Raw genomic sequence first — 18,107 nt, forward strand, 5'->3', positions numbered from 1 at the left:
CTATGGTTTTGTGCATGGGTTTCACACATGGTTTTGGGCATGATGGTTTTTTGCCCATGGTATTTTGTATATCCGGTCAAGGGAACTACACTTATGTTCTAATCCATGGTCAATGGATTGGGGTTTATGAATGCTTCGACATGTATATATATGTATTGTAACATTGAAAGGAACATAATGAAAAATCAATCTTACAGTCCCGATTTTGGGATCTAGGGGAAAATCTTTGTGTATTTGTTGTGTTTCTCACCATTGTATATTTTTTGTGTTTTAAGAATTAATTTGCAGGTAATTTATGTACAGGGTTAAAACCTACACTTGGTATCAGAGTTGTTTTGGCTTCAAGGGGACGCCTTTGTTTCTGAGGGGTTATGCAAGGGGTTTTTCTCGGCGCTGTGGTAGACCCTGTTCAGCGGGAGATCTATGGGATCGATAATTGTTGTGAAAGAAGATGGTGAGAAGTGGAAAGATAGAGATCGATAAATTTAATGGTCAGAGTTTTGAGTTGTCGAAGCTCAAAATGGAGGATCTGCAGGTGTATAAAGATTAGTGGATCACCATAGATCCGAGTACTAAACCAACAATAATGTCATCAGAAGATTAGGCAAAGTTGGATCAGAAGGAAAAGAGCACAATACGGTTGTGTATCTTAGATTCAGTATTGTTGAATGTATCAAAGGAATCTATGGTGAAGGATTTGTGGGAAAATTTATGGACTTTGTACGAATCTAAGTCTTTGGTGAACAAATTGTTCCTATGAAAAAAAACTGTATAACCCGCGGATGAATGATGGAGACTCGTTGATAGAGAATATAAACACCTTTAATACTATGGTAAGCCAGTTTTTATCTGTTGATATTAAAATTTCAGATGAATATAAGTGCATCAATTTTCTATGTTCTCTACTAGATTCGTGGGATAGTCTGGTTGTTGCATTAGGTAGCAATACAACTACCATGAAGTTTGATGAAATAGTCTCATCCTTGTTGTTGGAGGAGGTGAGACAGAAAAATATGGAGGGCCAGAATGGAGATGCCTTGTCTATAGGAGGACAGTCCCAGAACAGAAGAAAAATAAGTCCTCGAGTGGGAGATCTAAATCTAGATGGAGATATAAATATCTAGGAAAAATTGTAAAGGTGTGCTGGAAATGCGGAGAGGAAGGGAACTTCAAAAAGAAATGTAGATATAAATATCCTGAGAAAAGAAAGGGATCTGATGATGCTCCTTTTGCAGAGGCAAAAACCACCTCAAATGTAGGTGGGGATGTGTACTTGGCTTCTTCTTCAAGTACACATGTAGATCATGAGGCATGGTTGATTGGCTCAGGTGTATCCTTTCACTTCTCTCCCCATAGGGAGTGATTCTAAAAGTATGAGAAATATGAAGGTGGGGATGTATTCTTAGGGGATGATAGGAAGGTTAGAATTGTTAGACATAGAAAAGTCAAGCTGATGTTGCAAGGTGTAAGGATTAGAACACTTCCAGGTGTTCTTCATATTCTTGCATTAGCCAGAAATCTAATTTCTATAAGCAGGATGGATGATGCAGGTGTAAAAACAATGTTGGATAAAGATAGTTGTAAGATGGTTGAGGGAGCACTGATATTGATGTGGGGAGTTCAGATTGGAATTCTATACAAGCTTTTGGGTAGTAGTTTTATTGATGGGTGCAACAGTTTCATGGTTCCTGAAAGTAAAGTATAAAATCTAGTGGTCTCTGGAGAAAAGACCATGCTATGGCATCAAAGGCTTGGACATATTGGAGAGAAGGGCCTTCGAATATTCCATTGTAATGGTATGGTATATGGTATGTCTAATTTCTCTATGGATTTTAAGTTTTGTGAACATTATGTATATGGGAAACATAAATGTGTGAGTTTCCCTTTGGGGCTAAGAGGGCGAAAGGGATATTAGAGCTTGTGCACAATGACGTGTTTGGACCTGTGTCAGTTCCATCACTAGATAAATTTGTGTAATATGTATCATTTATAGATGAATTCTCAAGGAATACATGGATATATTTCCTCAAGAATAAATCTGAAGTCTTTGACAGGAAAGAATTTAAGGCTCTGGTAGAAAACTAGATAGAGAAGAAGATAAAGGTACTGCTGACAGATAATGGTGGAGAGTTCTGCAAGAAGGAATTGAAGAGTTCTGTAAGAAGTGTGGTATAGCACAGAATAATACTAATCCATACACACCTTATTGAAATGGAGTTGTAGAAAGAATGAACATGACGTTAATGGAAAAGGAAGGAAGCATGCTCAGTGGTGTTGGCTTAGGACATGAATTTTGGGCAGAGACAGTGGAGACTGCATGTTACCTGGTTAATTGATCACCTTCATCACCATTGGAGGATAAGACTCCACATGAGGTATGGACTAGTAAGAAACCTCTCTTTCACATCTGAGGGTATTTGGATATGATGCATATGTACATGTTCCAAAGGGGAAAATAACCAAGTTGGATAGTAAATTTGAAAGGTGCATCTTTATTGGGTATAAGGATGCTTTAAAAGGTTATAAGCTTTAGAACCCAAAAAAAAGGAAGGTTTTGTACAACTGAGATGTGGTGTTTAGAGAGGTGAAATATGTTATTAAACGTGAAGTCCTACCAAAGGAACCTGAGAAGATAGAGTTTGAGCTAAAGGAAGAAGAATCAAACTCTACATCAAAACATGAATCAAAAGATGAAGAGCGACAAACTCTTGCTGTGAGAAGATAAGTTCAAGAAATAAGGCAACCAAAAAGGTATAGTCCATATTATTCAATTTTTTCTTTATCTATTCCTGATGATGATCCAAGAACTGTAAGGGAGGCAGTAGATTCAGAGGATGGAAAAATATGGAAAGAGGCCATGGTTGATGAAATAACATCTTTGGACAAAAATGAGGCTTGGGATTTGGTGGAATTTCTGGTTGAAAGGAAACCCATTGGAAGAAAATGGGTGTTTAATAAGAATATGAATGCAAAAGGAAAGGTGGAGAAATATAAAGGGTTGGTAGCAAAAGGTTATTCCCAGGTGTCGGGAATTGATTTTGGTGATATTTTTTCTCTTGTTGCCAAGGTAGCTTCTATTAGTTTAATTTTATATGTTGTTGCTGCTTTTGATTTTGAGATAGAACAGATGGATGTGAAGACAACATTTCTTCACGGGGATATGGAAGAATAGACATACATGAAGCAACTTGAAGGCTTTGCGGTGAAGGGAAAGAAAGAAATAGTACGCAGGTTAAAAAAGTCTATGTATGGGTTAAAAAAGTCACCAAGGATGTGGTATAAAAAATTTGATACATCTATATGGGGACTTCGCTTCACCAGAAGAAAATAATATCACTGTTTGTATTTTAAATTAATTGGTGATCGTGTTATTTATTTGGTCTTATATGTGGATGATATGTTGTTGATTGGAAATGACAAAAAAATTATCCATGATTTGAAGACCCAATTTTCCTCCAAATTTGACATGAAGGATCTAGGTTCTGCAAACTATATTTTGGGCATGGAAATTAAACGAGATTGGGCAAAGAGGAAGTTCTGATTAAACCAGAGGAAGTATGTTGAGACAATATTGTAGAGGTTTAATATGCATGCTATTAAACTAGTGAAGGTTCCTATTCATGTAGGTGTAAAGTTATTTACTGAATAATGTCCAAAGACACAAGAAGAGGAAGAGGACATGTCTCATGTCCCATGTTCCATATGCAAGTGCAGTCGATAGCTTGATATACAGAATGGTTTGTACTAAACCATACATTTCACATGTCATGGGAGTATTGAGCAGGTTTATGTCAAAACTTGGGAAGGAGCATTGGACAACAATGAAGTAGGTTTTTAGGTATTTGTGTCACACTAGTGATTATGGTCTGTGCTACCAAGGAAGACCAGGATTGGATAGAGTTTTGGACATCTGTGACTTTGTTGATGCAGACTGGGTTGGATATCCAGATCAGAGAAGATCTACAAGTGGGTATGTGTTTAACCTATTTGGAGGTGTAGTTAGTTGGATGAGCAAGAGATAATCTGTATTGGCACTTTCAATTACAGAGGTAAAATACATGGCAGCCACTCATGCAAGAAAGGAAGCAGTTTGGTTGCAAATATTGTGCTCAAGTATGGAGTTAGTATAATGAGTTATAAGGATAGACTGTGACAACCAAAGTGAGATTTTCTGTGTAGCCAAAAAGGTATAGTCCATATTCTTTCTATTCAAATTTTGATTTATCTATTACTGGTGATGATCCAAGAACTATCAAGGAGGTAGTAGATTCAGAGGATGGAAAAATATGGAAAGAGTCCATGGTTGATGAAATAACATCTTTGGACAGAAATGAGGCTTGGTATTTGGTGGAGTTTCTGGCTGAGAGGAAACCCATTGGAAGCAAATGGGTGTTTAATAAGAAGATGAATGAAAAAGGAAAGGTGGAGAAATACGAAGATCGTTTGGTAGAAAAATGTTATTCCCAGGTGCCGGGAAATGATTTTGGTGATATTTTTTCTCTTGTTGCCAAGGTAGCTTCTATTAGATTACTTTTATATGTTGTTGCTTCTTTTTATTTCGAGATAGAACAGATGGATGTGAAGACAACATTTCTTCACAGGGATATGGAATAATAGATCTACATGAAGCAACCTGAAGGCTTTGTGGTGAAGGGAAAGAAAGAAATGGTATGCAAGTTAAAAAAGTCTCTGTATGGGTTAAAACAATCACCAAGGATGTGCTATAAAAAATTTGATACATTTATATGGGGACTTGGCTTCATCAGAAGAAAAGCATATCACTATTGGTATTTTAAATTAATTGGTGACCGTGCTATTTATCTAGTCTTATATGTGGATGATATGTTTCTAATTGGAAATGACAAAGAAATTATCCATGATTTGAAGACCCAATTTTCCTCCAAATTTGACATGAAGGATCTTGGTTCTACAAACTATATTTTGGGCATGGAAATTAAACGAGATCAGGAAGAGGAAGCTCTGATTAAACCAGAGGAAGTATGTCAAGACAATACTGTAGAGGTTTAATACGAAGGATAGTAAACCTGTGAAGGTTCCTATTCATGTAGGTGTAAAGTTATGTACTGAACATTGTCCCAAGATGCAAGTAGAGGAAGAGGACATGTACCATGTTCCATATGCAAGTGCAGTCCATAGCTCAATATACAGAATGATTTGTACTAAACTAGAAATTGCACATGTAGTGGGAGTATTGAGCAGGTTTATGTCAAAACTAGAGAAGGAGAATTGGACAACAATGATGCAAGTTTTTAGGTATTTGCATCGCACTAGTGATTATGGTTTGTGCTACCAAGGAAGACCAGGATTGGACAGAGTTTTGGAAATTCGTGACGTTGTTGATGAAAAATGGGCTGGAGATCTGGATCAGAGAATATCTACATGTGGGTATGTGTTTAACCTATTTGGATGTGCAGTCAATTGGATGAGAAAGAGACAGTCTACAGTGGCACTTTCAACTACAGAGGCAAAATACATGGCAGCCACTCATGAAAGAAAGGAAGTAGTTTGGTTGCAAATATTATGCTCAAATATGGAGTTAGTACAATGATTTATAAGGATAGACTATGACAGCCAAAGTGCAATTTTCTTGGCAAAGAACCCTACTTATCATTGAAAGATAAAGCACATTGATGTTCAGTATCACTTTATGAGGGATATGGTTGAGGACAAAAAGGTGTTGCTAGTAAAGGTGGACACTTTAAATAATGTTGCAGATGCATTGATGAAGTTTGTGAGCTCTGAGAAGTTTTCTTGGTGTAGATAAATAATGGGCATTGCAGGGCTAGACCAATGAATAAGCTCTCATGTGACCCCCTGTGTGGAAAAGAAAACAAAAAGTGGGAGAATGTTGGGTGTGTTTTATATTATTTCCACAAATAGTCGCACGTGCAGGGGGGTCATAGGGGGCCTCAACCCCCACTGTCGGGGGGTTTCTGTACAGGGTTCGGTGCAACGCCCTGAGAATTTTTTTTGGACCCTATTTTAGGTGGGCGGGCCTACCTATGGTTTTTTTCATCGGTTTCACACATGGTTTTGGGCATGATGTGTTAAGTCCCTACAATAATAGTGATTACCCCATTAATATTGTATTTGTATCCCTTATTAATATTGTTGTGCCCCTATTGTCCCCATATTGTTATTACTGTGCCCCATAGAATCCCTCTATTGTTATTTTTGTGCCTTTATATTATTATTTTAGGTCGGCTGGGTTATATTGTGACTCCTTAGACTCCTATATATAGAAAGGAGGTTTTGTCATTTGAATGATCAAAGAATCATTCATTTGTGTAATGTAAAGGAGGTTTCCCCCTCGAATAGGATGAATTCTAAGGCGTTGATCTATCTTTTCTATCTTTTTGTGAGCTGGTTTCATAACATTTGGCATCAGAGCTTTGGATTCTAGGGTTTCGCTACTCCAAATAGGTCATTGTGGAATTTTCGCTATAGCTTTTTTTTTGCGACATTTTAGAAGCGAAAAAAACAACCCATTTGAGATGAAATTAGACTAAACCTCGGGTCTGAATTTCAAAGCTTTTCGCATTATATTTACGGAGAATGATCTGAGGAAGTTGGTCTTTTTGTAGACTCCTAAATTACATTCCAAACAGGTGACCTGGGGAAATCATCATAACTTTCTCTCTGAGCATCAGATTGAAATTTCATAAGAAGGCACAAAAAGAGGGCGAACTCTAGTTTCTTGTATATATTTTTCAGAGCCAAAGGTCGAAACAGGGACATGTGGCACGTAGTACAAGTTCACTCTACTGAACTAGTCTATAATCAGGTCACTGTGGGAGATTTAGCATAACTCTTCCTTGGAGAATCCAATTTGGATCAGACTGGTGGCATTGGAAAGAGGACATAGAGGGCTACTGCAAGTTGTAATTTTAGAACTGGATGATCTGAAATTACAGAGATACATCAGAGGAAATATTGAGCTCCTAAAAAGTGAAAAAATGTGTGTAGATTTTTAAATTTTTTTGCTTAAGCTTGGTTTGAAAAATTATTTTGAAGGAATTCAAAGGGCATAGTAGAGCATTATTATCTGTAACTGATGCCCAGAGGAAAGAAAATACAAACACCTAGTAAGCAACTTGAAAGCTCTAGCATGACTCATGAAGAAGAGGAAGAAATGCTACATGATATATCAAAATTACAAGACCAAGTGCAACAAATGTCACTCTCACAAAAGCTAACAAAAGCTAAGATAAATGGCATGGAATCTAAGATAAAGGGAGTGGAAGCTAAGATGAATGGTGTGGAAGCTAAGATGGATGACTCCAAGATAGATTTGAAGACAGATTTGAAGACAGGCATGGCAGATTTGAAGACAGATTTGACAAATTTTCTACAAGAAATACTTACTAATGGTGAAAGGGTAGTAAAGGAAACTCACGATGCGAACAAAAGAAATGTTAATCATGATTTCATAGACTCTAATGTTGGATCGAAGACCCACCATATTCCAAAAATCGATATGAGGAAGTTTGATGGCAAGGATCCCGCAACATGGATATTACAGATGGAGCAATTTTTTCGATCTCAATAATGTGCAAAACACACAAAAGGTATGTATTGCAACTTTATATTTGGAACCAAATCAGTTTGTATGGTATCAATGGCTCTGCTCTCGTAAAAAAATTATCACTTGGGCACTTTTTACGGAAGAATTGACAGCACATTATGAGGATACAAAAATAAACACTTTTTTTAGCCAATTGATAAGTCTCAAACAAAAGGGTTCAATAATGGAGCACATTGAGGAGTTCCAAAAATTGAACATAAGGGTAAAAAATATTCCAGAGGAGCATAGGATTGATGTGTTAATAGGGACTTTAAAGGATAATATCCAACATGATGTTCGCCTTTGGGAACCTGATTCATTAGAGAAGGCATTCAGGTTAGCAAGAAAAATGGAAAGAAAAATTATGGCAACCAGGAAGCATACCACTCACAACTATAAAGATGGAAGTGTTGTTGCCCCTAGTCTTCCACAACCTATAAGGTTGACACCACAACAATTGGAAGAAAAAATAGCAAAAGGGCTTTGTTACAGTTGTGATAGCAAATACACTAAAGGTCATAAGTGTGCTAAGAAGAAATTATTCTACATAGATTGTGAAGAGGAAGAAGAAAAGGAGCAAGAAAGGTCAAAAGAAGAGGATATACTCTAAGAACAAAACCTAGATAAAGAAGAAATGAATCCGACCATATCTTGTAATGCATTGGCTGGAATTACCACTCCTCAAACCATCAAGATAGAAGACAAATCAAGAAGAAAAAGGTAATAATGTTGATTGATTAAGGAAGTACCCACAATTTTATTCATTGTAAGGTAGCAAAAGAATTGAATTGCTTCCTATATCCAGCACCAGAGTGTCAAGTGATGGTTGCAAATGGAGGAACAATAAATTGCTCTGGAAAGTGCCATAATATCAAGCTATCCATGGGAGAATATGTATTGACTAGCCCAATGCTTTCCATTCCAATGGAAGGTGCTGATGTTGTACTAGGAGTCCAATGGCGACAATCCTTGGGTACAATAGCTTTTAATTTTCAAGAACTTTTCATGAAATTTTTTGTGGAAGGAAAGGAAGTTGAATTAAGGGGTATTGCAGGGAAACCGGGAAAGATAATCAGCTCTAATGGTATGACGAAGCTTCTAAAAAAGGAACAAAGAGGTGTAATTGCACAATTATGTTCGCTAGATGTTTCCACATCGAAATCATCTATTTCTCCAGGTCTCCAAAAAGTCTTGGACAACCATTCCAAGGTATTTGAGACTCCCAAAGGTCTCCCACCTATTCGTGATCATGATCATGCTATTCATCTAATTCCAGGAAGTGTTCCTCCAAACATCAGACCGTACAGATATCCCTATGCCCAAAAGAGTGAAATTGAACGTATGGTTGCAGAAATGCTAGAGGCTGGTATAATTCAACCTAATCAAAGTTCTTTCTCTGCTCCAGTAGTATTGGTGCACAAGAAGGTGGATCATGGCGCATGTGTTTGGATTATAGGGAGCTCAACAAGCTCACTATTAAAGATAAGTTTCCCATTCCTGTCATTGATGAATTACTGGATGAATTGCATGGATCAATTTACTTCATCAAGTTGGATCTTCGTTCAGGATATCATCAAATCAGAATGAAGATTGAAGACATTCCAAAAACAACATTTAGAACTCATGAGGGTCATTATAAATTTTTGGTCATGCCTTTTGGCCTTACCAACGCACCTTCTACGTTTCAGGGTTTGATGAATTCCATTTTCAAACCTTCCTTGGAAAATTTGTGTTAGTATTTTTTGATGATATACTAATCTACAACAAGTCTTGGAAGGATCATGTTGAACATGTTGACAGGGTGCTACAACTATTGGAGGAGAAACAATTATATGCAAAAAGATCCAAATGTTTCTTTGGAGTACAAGAGGTGGAATATTTGGGTCATATTTTATCTCATGAAGGAGTTAAGGTAGACCCTAGCAAAATTAAAGCCATTAAGGAATGGAAAATCCCCACATCCGTAAAGCATCTGCGAGGATTTCTCGGGTTGACAGGGTATTATCGCAAGTTTGTTAAGAATTATGGGAGAATAGCATCACCTCTAACAACATTATTGAAGAAAGATGCATTTTCATGGACTCCAGAAGCAACAAAGGCCTTCGAACATCTTAAAGAGGCAATGTGCCAAGCACCGGTCTTAGCTACATCGGACTTCACAAAAACCTTTATTGTGGAATGTGATGCTTCAGGAAATGGAATTGGTGCTGTTTTAATGCAAGATGAAAGACCCATTGCTTTTGAAAGTCATCCAATCAAGGGAAAATTCTTACACAAAGCTATTTATGAGAAGGAAATGTTGGCAATACTACATGCACTTAAGAAATGCCGACCCTACCTAATGGGAAGAAACTTCAAGGTAAAAACGGATCATGATAGCCTTAAATAATTTTTAGAACAAAGATTATCCTCTGAAGAGCAACAAAGTGGGTCACAAAGATGTTGGGTTATGACTTTGAAATCATATACAAAAACGGGAAGCAAAATGTGGTGGCAGATGCACTCTCAAGAAAGGATAAGGATGTGGAAGCATTTTTGTTCACCATTTCTATTATCCAACCAGATTGGATAAATGAAGCAAGGGAGGAATGGAAGAATGATGAAGAAGTGTGGGCACTTATTCGAAAGTTACAACAAGATTCCAGTACATCTGATACATTTAGCTGGCAAAATGATTCGTTATGGTACAAAGATCGGTTATACCTCTGTAAGAATTCCCAACTCAAACAAAAGATTCTTATGGAATTGCACACTTCTCCCTTAGGAGGGTACTCAGGATTTTTAAAAGCTTACCACAGGGTTAAGAAGGAATTTTTTTGGGATGGCCTTAAATCAGATATTCAAAATTTTGTGGCGGAATGTTTGGTTTGCCAACAAAATAAAGTTGAAACAATTAAGACCCCGTGTCTATTACAACCTTTATCCATTCCAAGCCAATGTTGGGATGAGGTTTCAATGGATTTTATCACAGGTTTACCCAAGTCTGAGGGAAAGAGTGTCATCATGGTGGTAGTTGATAGACTTACCAAGAATGCACACTTTTGTGCATTATCACATCCATTTAAAGCCAATATAGTTTCTACTGCATTTATGGAAACAATTCAAAAGATACATGGAAACCAAAAGATTATTGTAAGTGACAAAGATCCCATTTTCACTGGAAATTTTTGGACAAAATTATTTTTTTGTCTCGGTACTTAGTTAGCTCATAGCTCATCTTATCATCCTTAATCTGATGGGCAAACTGAGATAGTAAACAAATGTTTGGAAGGAAATCTTCGTTACTTTGTATCTGATAAACAGGCACAATGGGTCAAATGGTTGCCTCTGGCTGAATGGTGGTATAACACTTCCTTCCATATAGCAACAAAAATGACCCCATTTATGGCACTTTATGGATATCAGCCACCATCCATCACATCATATTTAAGAGAAAATACTAAGGTTCAAGCAGTGGAACATCACATCGAGCATCAACAACAAGTCCTCCAACTCTTAAAGGATAACCTCGTGTTGGCGCAAAATAGAATGAAACAACAGGAAGATCAACATCGCAGCGAAATAAGTTTTGATGTAGGTGATTGGGTATTCCTACGTCTACAACCATATAAAAAAATGTCCCTCAAGCAAGCTAAGAAGGATAATAGATTATCACCAAAGTATTATGGTCCGTACAAGGTGTTGGAAAAGATTGGTACTATGGCATACAAATTGGAGCTTCCTGCAGCTTCTCGAGTGCACCCAGTTTTCCATGTTTCATGTTTAAAGAAGGTTATAGGCGACAAGCTCCCAGTTCAAACAATATTGCCAGAACTTGACGAGGAAGGAAAAATTATATTGGAACTAGAAGCAGTCATAGAAACAAGAACTTGATAGCTACAAAATCGATCAATTTCGGAGTATCTCATCAAGTGGAAGAACTTATCCGTTGAATATTCCACATGGGAGGATGAGAATTTTATACAGAAGCATCCATAACTACTCAAGCGTTGAGGACAACACTTTTTTGAAGGAGAGGGGCATGTTAGGTCGCTATAATAATAGTGATTACCCCATTATTAATATTGTTGTGCCCCTATTATCCCCATATTGTTATTATTGTGCCCCATAGAATCCCTCTATTGTTATTTTTGTGCCTTTATATTATTATTGTTAGGTTGGCTGGGTTATATTGTGACTCCTTAGACTTCTATATATAGAAAGGAGGTTTTGTCATTTGAATCATCAAAGAATCATTCATTTGTGTAATGTAAAGGAGGTTTCCCCCTCGAAGAGGCTGAATTCTAAGGCGTTGATCTATCTTTTCTATCTTAGTGAGCTGGTTTCATAACATGATGGTTTTCTGCTCATGGTATTTTGTAGATCCTATCAAGGGAACTACGATTATTTTCTAATCCAGGGTTAATGGATTAGGGTTTATGAATGATTCGACATGTATATATATGTATTGTAACATTGAAAGGAACATAATGAAAATCAATTTGGTAGTCCCAGTTTTGGGATCCAAGGGAAAATCTCTATGTATTTGTTTTGTGTTTCTCGCCATTGTATGTTTTCTATGTTTTAAGAATTTGTTTGTAGGAAATTTCTGTACAAAGTTAAAACCTACTTTAAGATCTTGTTGCCAAGGACTAGGTAGAAATAAAAAACATCACAGTTTGGACACAACAAAGTTTCCAAAAATTTATGCAACTTCCTTTTGAGAAAATCAGGTTTATTGCCAAGTTTGAGGACAAATATCAGAGGAAGAAGAAAGAGGCATAAGGATTAATTCCCAACTCTTAGATCAACATCAATTAGTTTCCTCCCATTTATTTCTGTGCACTGTATGATGTATATTCACAATGGGCAGCTTATGTCGAAGTACATGCACCTAACCTGCTACTTAGTATCAATTACGAAGACTCTGAAGATGAGGAGAAAATCGCTGCTTGCCTGCTAGATTTCAATTGAACATACAACATTTTAGAATTTAGTCTTTAGTTTCAAAAAAAAATTGTTGAATTTCATGTTCCAAGACCTATTTTATTTTATTGTATTTTAGTATTTATAGACCTTTATGCGTTGTTGCAAAGGGTACATAATCAATGAAGACTGTTGACTTGAATGTTTTTAATAAATTTTGAAATGCCATCTTTTTTCAATACCATTTTCAGTGCTCATGTGTAATGAATTGTGGCATTTATGTCAGTGCATTGTTTTAATTACTTAGTAAATGTTTTTGATTTCATTCTATAACTTGTGTTGTTTGATTTCCAGTGAGTGTTTGATAACTCTGTTTAAGATTCCTTATGAAAATTTTGCAATTAACATCTTTTTATAATTAGAAATTAGAAAATTGTAGATTGGCTTATTCCTAATTTATCATTGCAATAAAATACTCAAATATAGGTAAATTTTCTCTCTTCTATGACATAAAAATTCTTATTAATTTACTTTAAATTATGCATCTGTAGATCTTCCAGAAAATACTAAAAAAATTGGCTGGATAGTATCAAATTCTGAAAATATTTTTGGAGCTTTTATTTAAATTAAATGTTCAACCAAAACTTATCTGTTCAATCTTGTGAAATAAATTACAATTAGGAATTTATGTTTCATGCTATTATGTGTAATGTTATGCTCATTTACACCCTTTGATTGCTAGTATTTAGATTTATTAAATCATTTGTTAGATGAGCATTGTAGTTGATATTATTACATACATAATCTACAAGACTTTGGAGCAAGTGTTTGATGAACAAAATCCCAAGAAAATATCTTTTGTTTATTTATTGTAGATATATATGTTAACATCAAATAGTTCACAAATTCTTTGTATTGTAAAACCTTTTCCCTCTATATGTCGATATGCATATTGTAGTAATGAGTTTATAGTATAAGCCTATGAATCATTGATACATTGCTCTTGTTCAATGTTTCTAATATCCAGGTGTTGTTTTAAGCAATTGGTAGCAATATTCTTACTGGAAATGAAACACTTATAAAAAAATTGTGCAAGTATTTTTTTCATATTAGACATATCGAAACATAGTGCGGGAGTGAAAATAGACTCAAACAAATAGTCATCAAAACCATTGATATTTTGTCCATAGATCTACAAACCTTGTTCAAGTAAGATTTGCTCAATTGACAATATGTTAAAGTGTACAAGTGAGAACTCGTATGCACATTTTCATGAGGCAGTTTCTTTAGTTATTGAAGCTAGGATATCTATTGTGTTATGTAACAGAAGTGCAAATTTTACGCATACAAAATCTTGATTATCTTGCAAAATATTATATTCATGGTCATCAATGAATGGATTGAACTATAGATCTCAGTTTAACTTTAGTTTTAGATAAACAATGAGACCTTGTTACAATTGCTATGCAACCATACAAAAAAAAATGGAACTTTGATCGAGCACATATTGACTTGTTCCAAGAGGATTTTTTTCCACATGTGAACAATTTCTTTTATAAATTGAATTCAAGCATACTAATTGTTCTAGTCATAATTGTGTCTTGATCCCTTTTCACATTCACAATGCTTATAATATAGTAGACTCATCTATTTCTTGTTAAAATGTTTAACACTGTATATGGCACATTCAACTTACCATTATTTTAAACACTGTTATAGATGTTTCCTCAACAAGATACATTCCACTAGTTCTTGTTGCATTATCGTTTCTTGTTATGTATTTGTGTCAATATGTCCATGAAAACCAGTGTGCTTATAATATGAAGCACAACATGACATTAAATTCCATGTTGAACTTCAGTTGCACATTGAGTGTGCCTAGAGTCACAAAAAAGTAGTTATTACACACAAAGCTAGCACAAGGAATTGAGCAAATACTTTCACATTTTGTCAAAAACTTCTCTGTCAATTACTATGTTCTTTTATTCATTTTGTGTCAAGTATTTAGCTCTGAATATAACTGCAACTATAGAAGGTAAAGTTATCAGATTGTTGTTCTAACAAAGAAGGTATTTTTAGAACATATGTTGTTTCTTTAGATCGATCAATGTTCATGAAATTTTTTCTTCTAGCAGCGGAATACAAATACAAACACAAAACAATGTACATTTCTTGTCCACTTGATTTTTTTTGTATATTTAACAATTTGTTTCCAAGTTTGCAAATAGCTTCAACTTTGTTGTCTCGACAAGAAATATAATTTTTTGTCGTTTAAATGAAATTGTAATGGAGCATTCCATTTTTCTCATATAAGACCTGGAATATGTTACTACATGATATAGGTCTAAAATAGATTGAGAATCTATATTTCCTTGCTACACTATGTTCTTGTATTCAATTGTCTCAATTGTTTTCCTCTGAACACAATTGTAACGAGATATAAATGTATTAATAGATATAAATGTAAATACAAATAGACAGGGAATATAGGCTTTGGGAACTAGTTATTGAAATTCTAAAAATACTTTGTAGTGTCATATACCATATAGATTTATGATATCGTCAAGAAAAGAATTGCCAATGTGCACACAATAAAGTCTTTTCACAGTCTATTGGACAAAGGTAAATCCGGTTTTCTATATTTTTTGTTTTGTAATTATTTGGTATGAAACTTATAATCTAAATATTTACTGAATAATTTGCATTCTTGTTATCACATTTACGAAAATATTTTTTTCCGTTTGTGTGTCACACAATCAATAAAAACAAAAGCCTTAAATAATGGTTTTTGTTTTGTTTTGTTTTTTTTTTTTTGAAAACTTAAGTTGCAGGTCATACTCAAGGAAAATTTTGTAGAAAAAATACAAGTTCTTGAGTACCCGACCTTCCAAACACACAACTAAGAACTCTAACTGACCATATTTTTTTTTATTATAAATAATCAGGCCAACCTGCCAACCTCGACATTGCTAGACTTTTGGTCGACCTACCAGCCTCCATATTGCTGGAATGTCAAAATACCAAACCTAATGAGTTCACTCGACTATAGTCTACTCTAGGTTAGGATAGAATAAAAAATTATAAAACAAAAAAAACTCCCAACTGTGCGGCTTCCTGACTATACATTCGACTAAAAAAAACAAAAATGTGACAATTGTAATAATGATCTTGTACTTTTCGTGCTTTCAGAGTCAGTTATTGAAACTATAGTCTCCTTTATTTGTCTTTTCTGCAATTTTTTTCTTTTTTTCATCACAAAATGCATAAAAAATAAGAGCATGATACAACTTTTTTATTTTATTTTATTTTTATGAAATTTAAGTCACAAGTTAGATCCAAAAGCATTTTGTAAAACATAAATACGACCTTCCAACCACTCGAATACCAACACAGAGAAGCTACATTTTTTTATTATAAATAATCGACCTGACCTCGGACTTCAACATTTCGACTGTCAAACTACTGACCTCCTAACTTCAGCAATGCCTGACTGTGAAACTAAGAAACTAATGAAAGAACCTGACTATCAAACAACCCAATCTTCCATCCACTCGACTTCCAAACGAAATCCCAACCTCAGTATTGTCTGACTGTGAAATTACCCAACCTTGAGACCTCAACATTCTTGAATATCAAAATACCAGACTTTTTGACCTTAGCATTTTCTGACCTAATGAAACTACCCGACTATGGTATAGTCGACTGGCCGTAGAATGATTGCAATAAAACAAAAAACACCTGCTTGTCCAACCTCTCGACTATATAATTGACCCAATATTAAGTCAGGCATTGAATCCAGAAATATTTTGACAAAAAAATATAGCCTTTTGACTACCCGACCTCTCGACCACATGACTACCAACTCAAAGTTAATACAAACAAATACAGACCGACCTCCCAAGCTTAAAGAAAATGGATTTTGGCACTACTTTCTTATGTTATTAGGAAAATATTACTCCATCTTGCCAAATCTCTGTTACTTACTACATTGCTTGAATCCTATAGATAATCCATGTACGATAGCCAATCATACAATAGTATAATCGTGCTGCCCTAATCACAAGTTTCCCTGCCCATTGTCCTAGTTGCAATAGGATAAACCTTATCCAATTATCTCTATAAATTCAACATTTTCCCCCTTTTCTCGACATTGAACATCCTTTCTTATTTTTCAAGAATGGCTGCGCCATGGTCTTTTGGCTCTGCACCACGCATACTCTTTAGTCGACATTTCTGTACTATCCTCAGACACCAGGTAAACTGTTGCATCAAATACCTCTAGCTAATCCTCTCAATTGCAGTATGCGCTTAGGAATTCATTTTTCTTATAGATCTAAATGAGCACCTCGCCACTTTATCAAATTCATATTAAGATGTTCCACGACATTACCCCTTATGAGCTTGGGTGATAGTTACATTAAGGAATGCTATCTTGTGGCATTTATTTGCCTTCAAGTATAGAATTCCTCGCATGGTGGCACATGCACTCCTGTAGTTCTTATTTGACAAAAGCTTGGAGCCACTTTACATCGGGCTTCCACCACACATGTCACATACCAATTATTCTATAATGCTCAGGAACTCTTTCAGCAACTCCTCGACACTGCTCCCTGTGGCGGGAATGAAAGGTCATGCACAATAAAGGCTAGAGCCAATAAAAGCACTACAATAAGACATAATCAACCCCAATACATTTGTTTGATGTTTTGCATACTATTTTCCTGTCAGAAAAATATTTTGCAAACAAATATCTTAATGTACACATTGACCATCTCTGTCAAACAAAGCGTCTCTGGTATAGATTTGTACATTAATACAAATGCTCTTGGAACCCAATTGTTCTAACTGATATTGTTTTTCAATTTGAATAAATCGTTGAGATCCTTAAATTCATTTATTGATTTTTTTATGATATCGCTAAGCATTTGGGGAAAACTTTTATAGGACTCTTCTTTAGTTTGAACTTCAGACACTTTGTAATTACTATTGTTTACTATATTAACTTATTTAATTTTTCATGGAACCATAGTACACATGTGCCCATGCATAATCATAACCACAAACAATATACAAATTAGGAAAATATTGATTCACAATTGCATAACAGATATATTCAAAACAACACATATTCCTCTTGCTATTTATCCATATCTATTATAATGACAATGCAACATAACCCATTAATTGGAAATTGTAATAATACAACATTTATCTTTTTTGTCTGCAGTAAAACTGAAACTAGCACTCTATCCACATCATCTCTTCTAAGTTCCTCTTTCTCTTTTGGAGCAAGTTTTATGTCCCTCCCTTATTACTACATCCTTGTTCTTGCAATTAGTCTATAAATTCTGTTCCTTTTTGCTCCTTGAATTATTTCAAAAAAGCATGGACTTGAATATTTTCCTAATGCCATTTAATTTCATGAACCATCCCCTTTAATTCATGCAATAGTAAGCATATAATTATTATCATCAAGTTCAGGTTTCTTCTTTGCCCCATAAACTGTATCATCACTAACAAGAATTCTCTATTCCTAGCTCTATAATCCACATCCTCAAACTAAGTCACCTCTTTGTTTTGTTATTCCAAACATTACAACATATGTACATTATTTTTA

Source organism: Pinus tabuliformis, chromosome 6, assembly GCF_031772625.1.
Source record: "Pinus tabuliformis cultivar Carrire ecotype Pingquan chromosome 6, CPIR1, whole genome shotgun sequence".
In the NCBI taxonomy this organism is placed as follows: Eukaryota; Viridiplantae; Streptophyta; class Pinopsida; order Pinales; family Pinaceae; genus Pinus; species Pinus tabuliformis.